The 13,555-nt window shown below is 36.9% G+C and overlaps 1 protein-coding gene across 2 annotated transcripts in view; it reads right to left on the bottom strand.

Annotated features, from left to right (window-relative positions):
• Nucleotides 1–13,555, bottom strand: part of NCOA7 (nuclear receptor coactivator 7) — a 196,356-nt gene that overhangs the window by 78,978 nt on the left and 103,823 nt on the right. The window lies entirely within an intron of this gene.

Raw genomic sequence — 13,555 nt, 5'->3', positions numbered from 1 at the left:
TTACAAAATGATCTAAAATGTTAAATTGTTAATACAATATTTGGGAGTTGATATTAGGAATATACTTCTGGTCCTTTGAAAACTTTCTTTCCATTTAGGAGTCTATAAACATCATAAAGTACCCCTGAAACAGCAGCACAAGAATCACTGTTTGATGAGGCAAACTCCACCCAAAAAACCATTTCTTTGAGGGTAGAATAGTGGATGAAACAAAATACCTCAAGATGACCAAGATAAATATAAAACAAACCCAATAAATCATCAGCATTTCTATATATCAAACAACAAAACCCTACAAGAAATAACTAGGAAGAGTCATTTTGGGGCAGCTAGATGGCACAGCGGATAGAGCACTGGCCTGGATCAGGGGGACCTGAGTTCAAATCTGACCTCAGACACTTTAACACTTACTAGCTGTGTGACCTGGGCAAGTCACTTACCCCAATTGCCTCACACAAAAATAAAAAAAGAAAAGAAAAAAAGGAAGATTCATTTCATTTAAAATAACTAAAGACAATATAAATAACTGGTAGTATACCTGCCAAGATAAACACAGGAACTAAGTGAATATAATTATTTAAGCACCTTTTATTTAAATAAAATCAGATGTATATAATTAGAGAAATATCCATCATCCTGGGTGGCAATAGCAATATAAAAATGATAATTCTAACTAAACTAACCTACTTTTTGAGTACTATCCTAATGAAAAAGTTATTTTATTGAGCTAGAAAATAAAATAATAATTCATTTGGAAAAAAAGGTAAAAAATATCAAGGCATTAATGAAAATGAAAGGAAGGTGGTCTAGCCAGTCAAGATTTTAAACCATATTATAAGGCAGAATTATCAAAAGTATCTGTACAGGCTAAGAAACAGAAAGGTAGATCAGTGGAATAGAATAGATATACAATACACAGTTGTAAAATGATAACCTCGCTTTGATAAATATAAATATTTAAGATTTTGTGATAAGAATCATTATTTGGTAAAAATGTTGGATAAACCAGAAAGCAATCTGGCAGAAACTAGGCAAGACTAGTATCTTACACCAACATAGTATCTTACCAATATATGGTCAAAATAGATAACATGGGAGCTAGGTGGCACAGTAGGTAAACACCGGCCCTGAATTCAGGAGGACTTGAGTTCAAATTTGGCCTCAGACACTTGACATTTATAGCTGTGTGACCTTGGACAAGTCACTTAACCCTCATTGCCCCCTGCAAAAGAAAAAAAAGATAATAAAGGGAGATATCTTAAGTAATTAGAAAGAACACAGGGGGGCAGCTAGGTGGTTACATGTGGAATAAAGCACTGGCCCTGGATTCAGGAGGACCTGAGTTCAAATCCAGCCTCAGACATTTGACACTTACTAACTGGGCAAGTAACTTAACCCTCATTGCCCCACCAAATGATCATGAATGAATGAATAAATAAACAAACAAATAAGTAAATGAATAAGAACACAGAACAGTTACCTATCAGATTTATGGATAAAGGAAAAAAACAAGAAATAGTGAGCATAGTGAGATGCAAAATGAATACTTTTATTAAATCAAAGTTTCTGAACAAATAAAACTAATGATGCCAAGATTAGAAGGAAAACTTAGGAAAAATTAGGGAAAATTTTATAGTCAGTTTCCTCCAATAACGGTCTCATATCTCAAATGTATAGAAAACTTTGTTAAATTTATAACAAATAGGAGTCATTCCCCAGTTGATTAATGGTCAAAGGATATGAACAGGATACCAACGCTATACATAGTCATATGAAAAATGCTTTAAATCATTATTGATTAGAGAAATGCAAATTACAACAACTTTGAATACCACCTCACATCTTTCAGATTGACTAAATTGATAGTAGGTCAAAATGACAAAAGTTGGAGGGGATGTTGAAAAATTGAGACAGTAATAACACACTGTTGGTAGAATTGTGAACTGATCCAACCATTTTGGAGAGCAAGCTGGAATTATGCCCAAAGTGTTATAAAACTGTTGAAGTAGCAATACAACTATTAGGTCTGTTTTCCCAAGTGATCAGGGGAAAAAGGAAAAAGGATCTATTGTTCTAAAATTTTTTATAGCATCTCTTTTTTTGTGGTGGCAAAGAACTAGAAATTGAGGGGACATCCATCATTTAGGGAATGGCCAAATAAATCATGGTATATGATTGTGATGGAATACTACTATGTTATAAGAAATGATAAGCAGGTTGATTTTAGAAACACATGGAAAGACTTGCATGAAATGATGCAGATTGAAATGAGCAGAACCAAGAAAACATTGTATATAGTAATAGCAATACTGTTTGAAGAGTAACTGTGAATGACTAAACTATTGTGATGAAGATAAATATTCAGAACAACAAAGGACCTATGAAGAAAGATGCTATCCACCTCCAGAGAAAGAACTGATATATGGAAATATTTTTGCATGGTTTCTCTCTCTCTCTCTCTCTCTCTCTCTCTCTCTCTCTCTCTCTCTCACACACACACACACACACAGACATGTGTGTGTGTGTGTGTGTGTGAGAAATGTCCTTTTCTAGTACAGGGTTGGGGACAGAGAGGGAAACAGATCAGAAAAATGTTAACAAAAAGTAAATAATTTTTTTAAATGACCGACACCAGTCCAACTTTCTTCAGGAAACCTATTACAACCAAAGATTTTTATCCGCAACACAAGCATTAAAAATCGATTCTACTGACAGCTTTTGGTGAGGGCAGGTGGCTTAGTCTGAGATCTCAAGCTCTAGAAAAAACTTCTTGTTATCAAAATTCCTTGGAGTCCATGACACTTTTGCTCTCTATTCGTATGACTGTCAGCTTCTGAAACAGTGTTGCTTTCATCTCTGATAAGCTATACTTTAACACAGTAAGAAGGCACAGTCCTCAATAGGAAGGTCTGGAATATAAATAATCTAACAGAATTAAAGTGAGGGCTTTCAGCAACATACTGCTCTTGGGTTAGATGTAGGTAATTAGTGCTCCAGACTGGAAACCTGGGAATCATTGGATTCTTCTTTTTTCCTTCATATCACAGTCTCCAAGTTGTATAGATTGTTTTTTGTTGTTGTTTGTTTTGGTGAGGCAATAGGGGTTAAGTGACTTGCCTAGGGTCACACAGCTAGTAAGTGTTAGGTGTCTGAGGCCGAATTTGAACTCAGGTCCTCCTGACTCCAGGGCCGGTGCTCTAACCACTGTGCCACCTAGCTGCCCCCAAGTTGTATAGATTGTAATTCAGGAATATTGCTTGTATCTGCCTTCTACTCTCTATTCAGATTGCCACCACTTTAGTTCACACCCTTCCAATTTCTTCTCTCTCCAATCCATCCTTCATGGTGTTACGAAAGTAACCTTCCCAATGCAGAAGTCAAACCACATCACTCCTCTGCTAAAAAGCCTTCATTAATTTCCTGCTGATCCATGAATAAAATACAGATTTATTAGCCTGGTGTTCTAAGGCCTCCATAATCTGACATCAACCTACTTTTTTATCCTTATATCACTATTCAGTTTTTGCACTTTGTGCTCCATTCAAATTGGCTTACTTGCCATTCTTAAATCTCATCCTGTTGTCTTGGACTTCTGTGAATTTGTACCCACAATCCCTTGTGTCTGCTATTATCTTGTTCATTAGTCAAGGCTTAGGTGTCATCTCTATCCATCCCTACCTCTATACTGTCACCAACAATCTATCTAGAAGTGATCCCTCCCTCTTTCAATGGCTAAGGCCACTCAGTTTGACCTCACCTATGCTCTTCATCACTGGAACTTGTATTAGGGTTGGTTAAGGGTCTCATCCTAGCTACTATACTGTAAGCACCCTGGATCAAGGATTGTGGTGTTTTAAAAAATTTTTTGCATCCTCAAAGCTTACCACAGGGCTTTTGCAATTATTCATAATAAGTATTTGTTTAATTGAGTTTACTTAAATTTAAATTTATTTAACCACACGACAACAGAATTTCCAAGCAACTGTTGCACAGTGAGCTGGAATGGGGCAACAACAAGTAATAAAGATGGGAAAAATGCTAGAAATGATGTAATAAAACTTCAAACAATTTGATGTGTGTGTGGAATGTAGGTGACACAAGCTCACGTAGTAGTGTAGCAATCAGAAAGTAGGTTGGCATGCTTTGCATAAGGCATCACACTAAGGCAAGAATAAGTTACAAATAGTAAAAGCCTTAGCAACAGTAGAAAGAAAAGGTGATCTTTGTATACATTTAGCATGAATAATGATATGGGTACCAGAACTTCAGAGGGACTGGGAATCCAAATTCACTCAAACAGCATCAAATTGTACAGGTTCATTTAGGGTAGGAGTTCTTCACCTTTTTTTTTTTTAATGTCATAGACCGCTTTGGACCCCTTCTCAGAACAATGTTTTTACTGAAGAAATGCTAAATTTTGTTAAGACACTAGTGAAAATAAAGAGAGAATTTTTTCCATTAAAGTAGAGCTGGGCATCTACATTTGGCCAAATCCAACAACACCAAGGAACATTTTAGCTTTAGTTAATTTAGCAAATCAATTTTAAAAGGCACAAAAGAAGCTCTAAGAATTATATGTTTTTGTACACAGTATCATCAACATTGAGTGTTGATCTACTATGATGGACTATATTCTTCACCAATGCAAGGCACAGAAGAGTTCCAGGGAACTTGTGATGGAAGAGGATCTCCAAATCCAAGAAAAAAAAAAAAAAAGAACTGCGGAGTATAGATGCTGAATGAACCATACTATTTCTTTTGTTTTTGATGCTGTTGTTTTTTCTATTTTGAGGTTTTTCATCATTGCTCTGATTTTTTCTCTTATAACATGACTAATGCAGAAATATGTTTTATGTTATTATGTGTGTGTATATATATATATAACCTATATGAGATTGCCTGCTGTCTAGGGGAGGGGGGAGGAGAGGGGAGGGAGGGAGAAAAATCTGAAATTGTAAAGCTTGTATAAACAAAAGTTGAGAACTATCTTTACATGTAACGGAAAAAAATAATAATACTTTATTAATTTAAAAATATTGCATTAAATAAATCTAAAATGATGTTTAAAAAAAGAATTATATGTTTTAAGAATGCAATTTTAGAAAAACTTCAAGTTGCATAAATAAAAAGGAAGCAACCATGAAAACAGGTAGGTCTGGCTAAAACCAAATTTGCTTTGCAAAAGCAAGAAGATAGTTACATTGTTTTCAATTATCTGTCACAGCAAAATGTCCAAACAAATCTCTATAACTAGCTTAAGACAACTGTTAAAGTGAATCTCTCAAAGTAGTATAAATCCAGTCTAGCTAAAGTCCACAACCTGATTTAACATTGTTTTGCTATTGACAAAAATGGAGCATGCCAAAAATGAAACACCTTATCTAGAATTTCCATATTTTCCTGCAACATGCACATCTAAGTACCTGTGTGCTTTGGCAGGTATACTAAAACAGAAAATTATACTCTTTAGAATTTATTAGGCATACTAACCAAATTTCTTTCTGGTAAGGAATTATAATACTGGCAAACTAAACTGTTGACTATGGGGAGGGTGTCTCCATTGCATTAAGTAGCTGTCTTTTTGTAAGTGAAATAATTTATGGAGCAGGGAGATATTACTCTGGCAGAAACCATTACACATTTGTAAACCTTTTAAATGATAGATTGAGGTGAGCTAAAAAAGGAACAGTAGGTTAACACTGCAAAAAGAATACAAATGTGCAAACCCATTAAGATGTTTAAAGTGAATATGTATAATTCAGCCTTACTCCCCTTCACCTTCCCGATAACAATGAAAGGACATTTATGATCTTGTAGAATGTAAAAGGAAGATTATTAAGAACATGGAGGTCTGTTCTGGTAGGCTAAACATTTATGACTTTTTCTAGAATGTAAAATGGCTTGTGATAAATATCCATAAAGCCAGTAATAAATGACGCATCAAGAATCAACCTAGTACACAAAGAAAAGATTATGCTTCTGTTACCAGTAATTTTTTGCAGACTCATAAAAGTTCAGTTGAAAAATATAATCTGTTACTAAAATAGTCTGATGATATATTTCTATTCAACCTGTAATATTAAAAAATAATTTCATCTTATTAAAAGAGTTGCACAATGGTACATTAGATAAGTTCATTAGGCAAACAGATAAATTGCTACCACATTATAGATCATTATTGAAATCACAGCAAACTCTTAGTTATGGGACAGTTCCTCAGTCTTGGTGAGTACAGCAATTCCCAGGGTTACCTGTATGTTTTTGCTAGCAGCACCTTACAGTGGCATGAGGTCTAATTTAGAGTTTTCTAAGTAGAGATATACAGGCAAGCTTTGATCTCTGCGATAAAAGTGTTTCTGAGAAGTTTGTATGAAATCTGATTCATATTTCAAAATCAACCAATCATCAATTGGAGAATGTCTGAACAAGTTATGGTATAAGACAGAGATGTGCCATAAGAAATGAAGACAGATATTGTTTCAGAAAAACCTGGGAAGATTTATATGAACTTAGGCAACAAAGCAAAGTGTACAGAACTAAAAGAACATTGTACACAGTAACAGCAATATTGTAATAACAATCAATTGAAAATATTTAGCTACTCTGATCAAGATAATAATCTAAAAAATCCCAAGGGACTTATGATGAAAAAATGCTACCTACCTCCATGTAGAAAACTGATGAACTAGGAGTGCAAATCAAAGCATGTTTTTTAAAATTTTTTCTTGCTTTTTTTTCCTTTGCAACACAAAGCTAATTTGAAAATATGTTTGCATGACTTCATAGTATATGGGTATCATATTTCCTTGTCTTTTCAATGGGTGGGGTAGGGAGTGGAAGGAGAGAGAGAGTTTAAAAAAGAATTTTATTTTCAGTTCCAAAGTGCTTGGGCAGGGGCAACGAGGTGGCACAGTGGATAAGCACTGGCCCTGGATTCAGGAGGACCTGAGTTCAAATCCAGCCTCAGACACTGACACTTACTAGCTGTGTGACTCTGGGCAAGTCAACTTAACCCTCATTGTCCTGCAAAAAAAGTGCTTGGGACAGCTTGCTGTTTATTTGAAAGGATTTCTTAGTAATTCCTTCAAGAAATAAAATAAATTCAATTCAATTCAATTCAATATTCAGCTCAGTAAGTATTTAATAAGCACTAGTGCTATGCACTAGATTTTTTGGCCTGAAAGCACAAAGACAAAAAATGAAAGTCCCTACTGGGAGGAAAACAACACACAGAGAGATATTTACAAAATATAAGCAGAATAAATCAGATAGTTTATCATCTTGGGGAGGAAGAGGGAAAAGGAGAGGTAAAAATTTGGAATTTAAAATCTTATAAAAACAAACGTTTGAAAACTATCTTTATATATAACTGGAAAAAATAAATACTATTAAGACAGGATAAATACAAAATAACTCTAGTAGGGGTAGATCTGGGAGGGGAGATCACTAACCAATGGAAAGATCAGGAAAGATTGGCATGTAGGAAGTAGCACCTGAGTGGTGCTTTGAAGCTAGAAATCTTACAAGGTAGAGGTGAAATACTAGTATGCGGAACAGTAAGCTGGCCAGTTTGTTTGGCCAGCGTGTGGAGAGCAAATGAAATAAGACTGTAAAAGTGGGGTGGGCAAACAGATAGTGGAAGGCTGAAATGCCAGACTGAGGAGTTTGAATTTTATCCTAATAGCAACAGGGAGCACTGGAGATACATGAGCAGGGTCAGAACTGTGCTTTAGCAATAACAGTTTTTCACTTGGGTAGAGAATAAATTAGATGGAGGAGAGAATGGTTGAATTTAAAAGTCTATTGGCACCTAGCTGGAGATTTAATAAAAGTCTGTATCTCAAGATGGGGATTGATCTCAAGAGGGACATAACAGTGGTATATGTATCTTTGTGGGACATATGCATCCCCATGGGAACTGATGGGATCACTAAGAAATGAAAGAAAAGGGTCTAGGATAGAGCCTCTAAGGATACAACCCAGAAGAGGGGAATAAGACTTGGATAATGATCAGCAAAGATTGAGGACTAATCAGGAAGGTAGTAAGAGAACCAGGAAAGCATAGTGTTATGGAAACCCATGGAAGAAAGATTGTTTAGGGGGGGAAAATTTAATACTGTTAGATGCTACAGAGAAATAAAAAAGCATCATGATTCAGAAATGGTCTCTGTATTTAAGCAGTTAAAAGACAGTGCAGTCAATAATCGTGGAGAAAACATTCTCAGTTTAGTGGATGGAAAGCAGATTGAAAAGAGCTAAGAAGTGAAATGGGCAATGAGAAAATGGAGGCAGCAGGTGTTGGTAAGAGACTGGAAAAGAGAAAGTGATTGTAGCAATTTGAACCAACACCTACCAGAACAACCTTAGGATACCTTAACTTCCTCTGGCTACATAGCAAGTTAGAGAGCCATAGGCAAAGGAAAACCGGTACCTATGCCCAGCTAGTACTGAGAGATCAAAGCAAATTGGCAGGATGGATTAGTATGGGAGCAAATTGGTCAGCCAATCAGTCGACAAGCATTTATTAAAACACCTACTATGTGACTGGCATTGTGACAAAATATTAGTGCTCTCAAGGAGCTCAAATTCTAATGGGGAGGAAAGTATGCAACAACTATGTACAAAATCACATACACATGCACACACACACACACACACATATATATACATATATATATATATGTATATATAAATAAAATTGTGGGTAATCTAAAAGGGAAGGTACTAGCATTAAGGAAACCTCAAAAGGCTTCTTGAAGAAAGTTGAATGTTAGCTGAGACTTGAAGAAGCTAGAGCAACCAAGAAGCAGAGATGAGGAAAGAAAGAATTCCAGGTGTGTGGGCTAGTCAGTGAAATAGCATGGAGGTGGGAGACTGGAGTGTTGTGCATGAGAAATCACAAAGAGGCCAGTATCAATGGATCAAAGAGTTATATGGAAGGAAGGAAGGTGAAGAAAGACAGGACAGCGTAGGAAGGGGTCAGTTTATGAAGGGCTTTACAAGCCAAACAGAAGATTTTATATTTGATCCTTGAGATAATATGGAACCAGGATTTTACTGAGGAGGAGAGTGAGAGGGTCAGACATGTTTCAGGAAGATCACTTAGGTAGCTGAAGGGAGGATAGACTGAAATTTGGAAGAGACTTAAGGCAGGGGGGCTAAGCAGAAGGCTGAGGCAATAGTTCAGGTGTGAGGTAATGAGGGCTTGCACTAGGATAGCAGCAGTGTCAAAGGAGAAAGGATGTGTATAAAAGAGACGGTGACAAGATAGAATTAGCAGGGCCTTGGCAACTGATTGGATATTATAGAATAAACTGAAGAGTTGAGGATGACACTTAGGTTGCCAGTTTGAGTGGCTAGGAGTATGATGTTACCTAAAGAAAGGGAAAACTAGGAATAGTTTGACATGAATTCTAGTTTTTATAAGTTGATATTTCAAAGAGTTCAGAGGAATTGGTTCAGTCATTTTTCAGTCGTGGTCTGACTCTTTGTGACACCATTAGGTGTTTTCTTGGCAAAGAGACTGGAGTGGTTTACCATTTACTTCTCCAGCTCATTTTACAGATGATGAAACTGAGGCAACAGGGTTAAGTGACTCCACCAGGGTCATATGGCTGTAAGAGTCTGAGGCTAGATTTGAACTTGAGAAGATGAGTTTTCCTCACTTCAGGCCTGGTACTCTATCCACCTAGCTACCCAGCAGAGGACGATGGACAGTTTCAATTTTGTCTTCAATTTTTGTCTAGCAGTTGATCTCAAGGACAAAATTTCCAAGGGAGGAGGTCCACCCAGGAGGGATGTAGGAAACTCTCAAGAACAAAATTCTACAGTCAGAGAAGGAAACAATTTCAATAAAGAGGAGAAACTGCAATTGTCTGAAGAGACCACTGTGAAAACAGAGAACTCATCAATCAACAAGGATGAGGAAGAAGAATCTGAAGGCAATAGAGGATAAGTAGGAAAGCATGCCATGATTCTGTAAAAATGGTGCCAAATGTAATAAAGGCCAGGATGAGCTGCAGCTGGCAAAAGAAACAAAGGGCACCAAAGAGATTTGTTCTTTTAAAGCTAGAATGGTGTAAATCTCAAAGAAGGAGTGAAGCATTTCTGGGGCTGGATGGGATGATGATAATAGACTATAGAGAGAGGGTAGTGCTATCCAGTTTTTATTTTGCTATGCTTCTCAGTCAAGGAGAATGATCTTTGTACTGGAAATGATGGATGACAATACATTGATATCTATATTAATACTAATAAGCATTTATGATATATAATATAATAATAAGCATTTATACTATGTATCAAGCTTTTGCTAACAGTTTTTTATAATATTATCTCATTTTATCCTCACTAGAACAAGGTATGGTCATCCCCATTTTACAGATGAGGAAACTGAGGCAGGCAGAGGCAAAGTGACATGCCCAAGGTCACATAGCTAGCAAGTGTCTGAGGCCACATTAGAACTCATATTTTTCTGACTCAGGCCCCTGTGCTCTATCAAGAGTGCCAGTTAGCTGACTGTTAAGTAAGTATATAAAAAGGGGCGGCTAGGTGGCACAGTGGATAGAGCACCTGCCCTGGAGTCAGGAGGACCTGAGTTCAAATCCGGCCTCAGACACTTAACACTTACTAGCTATGTGACCCTGGGCAAGTCACTTAATCCCAATGCCTCACTAAAAAAAAAAAAAGTAATTATATAAAAGACAGAGCATCTACTTGCCTTGAATTCAAGTGTACCTTACCCAGATGATTTTTTTTGTCAGGTACTTAAAGAACTGATGGGTATGATTGCTGAGTAATTGTCATCATTGAAAAATGATGGAGAATAGGTGAGGTGCATAGTAGAAAATGTATAAACGTTGTTCCACTTTTCAAAAAAAGCTTATAAACTATAGGTCAGTGCACTTGATTTTTTTTTTTTTTGGTGAGGCAATTGGGGTTAAGTGACTTGCCCAGGGTCACACAGCTAGTAAGTGTGTAAAGTGTCTGAGGCCAGATTTGAACTCAGGTCCTCCTGAATCCAGGGCCAGTGCTCTATCCACTGCGCCACCTAGCTGCCCCAGTGCACTTGATTTTAATTCTTGGGAAAAAGTGTGGTTAGACAGCAGTTTTGTTTGAGAAAGATCTCATGGTTTTAGTGAACTGTAGGCTCATTGTGAATCAGTAGTGTCATTTGGCAGCCAAAAGAACAACTGGGCTGCAATTGAAAGGCAAAGCTTCCTGGAATACAGACAGGATAGCTGTTTTGGACACAGCCATGGTCAGACCACACCTAGAGTAGTGTGTTTAGTTCAGAATGCCACAGTTTAAGGAGGACTTTAACCAGCTGGAGATTGTCCACATGATGGAGGATGGCTTTGAGTACAGCTCATGTAAAGAAAAGCTGAAGGAATCCTGGATGTTTAGTTTGGTGAAAAAGAAGATTCAGGAGGGATTTGATAGCCATCTTCAAATATTTGAAAAGTTGAAATGAGGAAGAAGGATTAGATTTGCTCTGCTTGGCCCTAGAGGGCAGAACAAGGAACAATGGATAGAAGTAGCAAGGGGAAAAACTTAGATTTGCTGTCAGAAACAATTTCCTCCAAGTAAAAAGTGAAATGGGCCACCCTGGGAGACAATGGTTCCTCTATCTTGGAGGTCTTCAGGAAGAGTCTAGATGGCTTCTTGGAGACTATGCTATGGTAGGGACTAGATGGTTGGGACTAGATGGCTGCTGAGGTTTCTTTTCTTTTTTCTTTTCTTTTTTTTTTTTTTAAAGTGAGGCAATTGGGGTTAGTGACTTGCCCAGGGTCACACAGCTAGTAAGTGTTAAGTGTCTGAATCCGGATTTGAACTCAGGTCCTCCTGACTCCAGGGCCGGTGCTCTATTCCACTGCGCCACCTAGCTGCCCCTGAGGTTTCTTCTAACTCTCAAATTCTGTATGATTATGTGACCAGAGGTCATTATGATTAAAAAAAAAAAGGATTTAGAAGGAGTGAGGCAGTGGGGTGGTTGAAAAACAGGAAATTGTGATCAAAGGGTGATTTTTGAATTTGAAATTTTGGCAAAGAAGAGTTTTTAGGAGATTGGTTAGATGGGTCAAAATTGTGATCACCTTTTTTTGGTTGGTGGCTATTTATAGCAAGGAGTATTATGACTCCCTCCTTGACCTTGTATATGCCCATCTCTCATTTCCATACTAGTTCTTATTTATACATCACTTTAAAATGTACAAAATACCTTTTGACAATAACCTCATGAGGCAAGTCCTCTACTCCCATTCTTCCAAGTTTTTGTTTCACAAATTCTTGTTCTTCACCTCTTCTCTAGCCTTATTCTTTCTAAGCTCATTTCCCCTGCCACCTCTCCATCAACCACACTCATATCTCCTCACTCTCCCAGTTCATCATCTTTGTTCTATCCCTGCTTTTCTCTATTCACAGTCTTGATCCTCCTATAATTAGCTAGCTTCCTCATATGAGGAACACCTTCCTTTACCTTCTGCCTCTTCCTTTGTTTTCCCATGTTGTATTCTTATCCCATTGATTCAAGATGCAGATTAATTCAGTTCAATTCAACAAACATCTATATTTAACACTACTATGTGCTAGGACCTCTGCTAACTGCTGGGTATACAAAGAATAATGTTACCTCCTCCACAAATTCTTCCTCGATCCCTCCAAGTCAGAAATTGTATTTCAGTTTAATTCAATAAATATTTATTAAGTACCAACTGTCTTTCCTCCTCAGAATTTTCAAAGGACTTCAAAGCAACAATTATACATGAAAAATCTATTGTCTATGTGATATTAAACATCATAAGCACTGGGGATACAAGGAAAGGGGAAAAACAATCTCTGCTCTCAAGGAGCTCATAGCATACTTATATTCAGTTGCATATATTTGAATATATATGTTAATTTTCACACAACATTTTAAGTTTCTTGAAGGAGCAAGGGAAAAGTTTTATTTTTCTTTCTGCATCCCTCAGTACCTAGTACTGTGCTTTACTTATAAAGACTCTTTTTTTTTTTTTTGGTGAGGCATTGGGGTTAAGTGACTTGCCCAGGGTCACATAGCTAGTAAGTGTTAAGTGTCTGAGGCCGGATTTGAACTCAGGTACTCCTGACTCCAGGGCCGGTACTCTATCCACTGCGCCATCTAGCTGCCCCTAAAAGACTCTTAATAAATGTTAGTTGGATGGATGAATGTGTTCAGTTACATTTATAGAAGTTATACACCACCAGAACATGTTATTCAGGAAAGCTATGAAATCTCTGAAAGGACTTGAGAGTCAAACAGAAGACTATCTTTCACGATAGCTTTTTAACCTGTTTTTCATGAACTTGTTTTTTTTTAACAAATATTTTGATAACTATATTTTAGTATAATCTGTTCTTTTGTAATCCTATGCATTTTATTTTTATGTATTTAAAATAGTATTCTGAGAAAAAGTCTGTATGTTTCAATAGAAACCTGTCAAAGGGGTCCATAACACCTTAAAAAAAATGAAGTCCTTCTGTTTAAGACATAGTTTTGTCTGAAAGCCAGGCATGATCATCTTAGATATGCCCT

This window comes from Dromiciops gliroides, chromosome 4 (assembly GCF_019393635.1).
Source record: "Dromiciops gliroides isolate mDroGli1 chromosome 4, mDroGli1.pri, whole genome shotgun sequence".
Taxonomy (NCBI): Eukaryota; Metazoa; Chordata; class Mammalia; order Microbiotheria; family Microbiotheriidae; genus Dromiciops; species Dromiciops gliroides.
The sequence above is the reverse complement of the archived record's forward strand: the minus strand, read 5'-3'. Positions and strand labels throughout refer to the sequence as shown.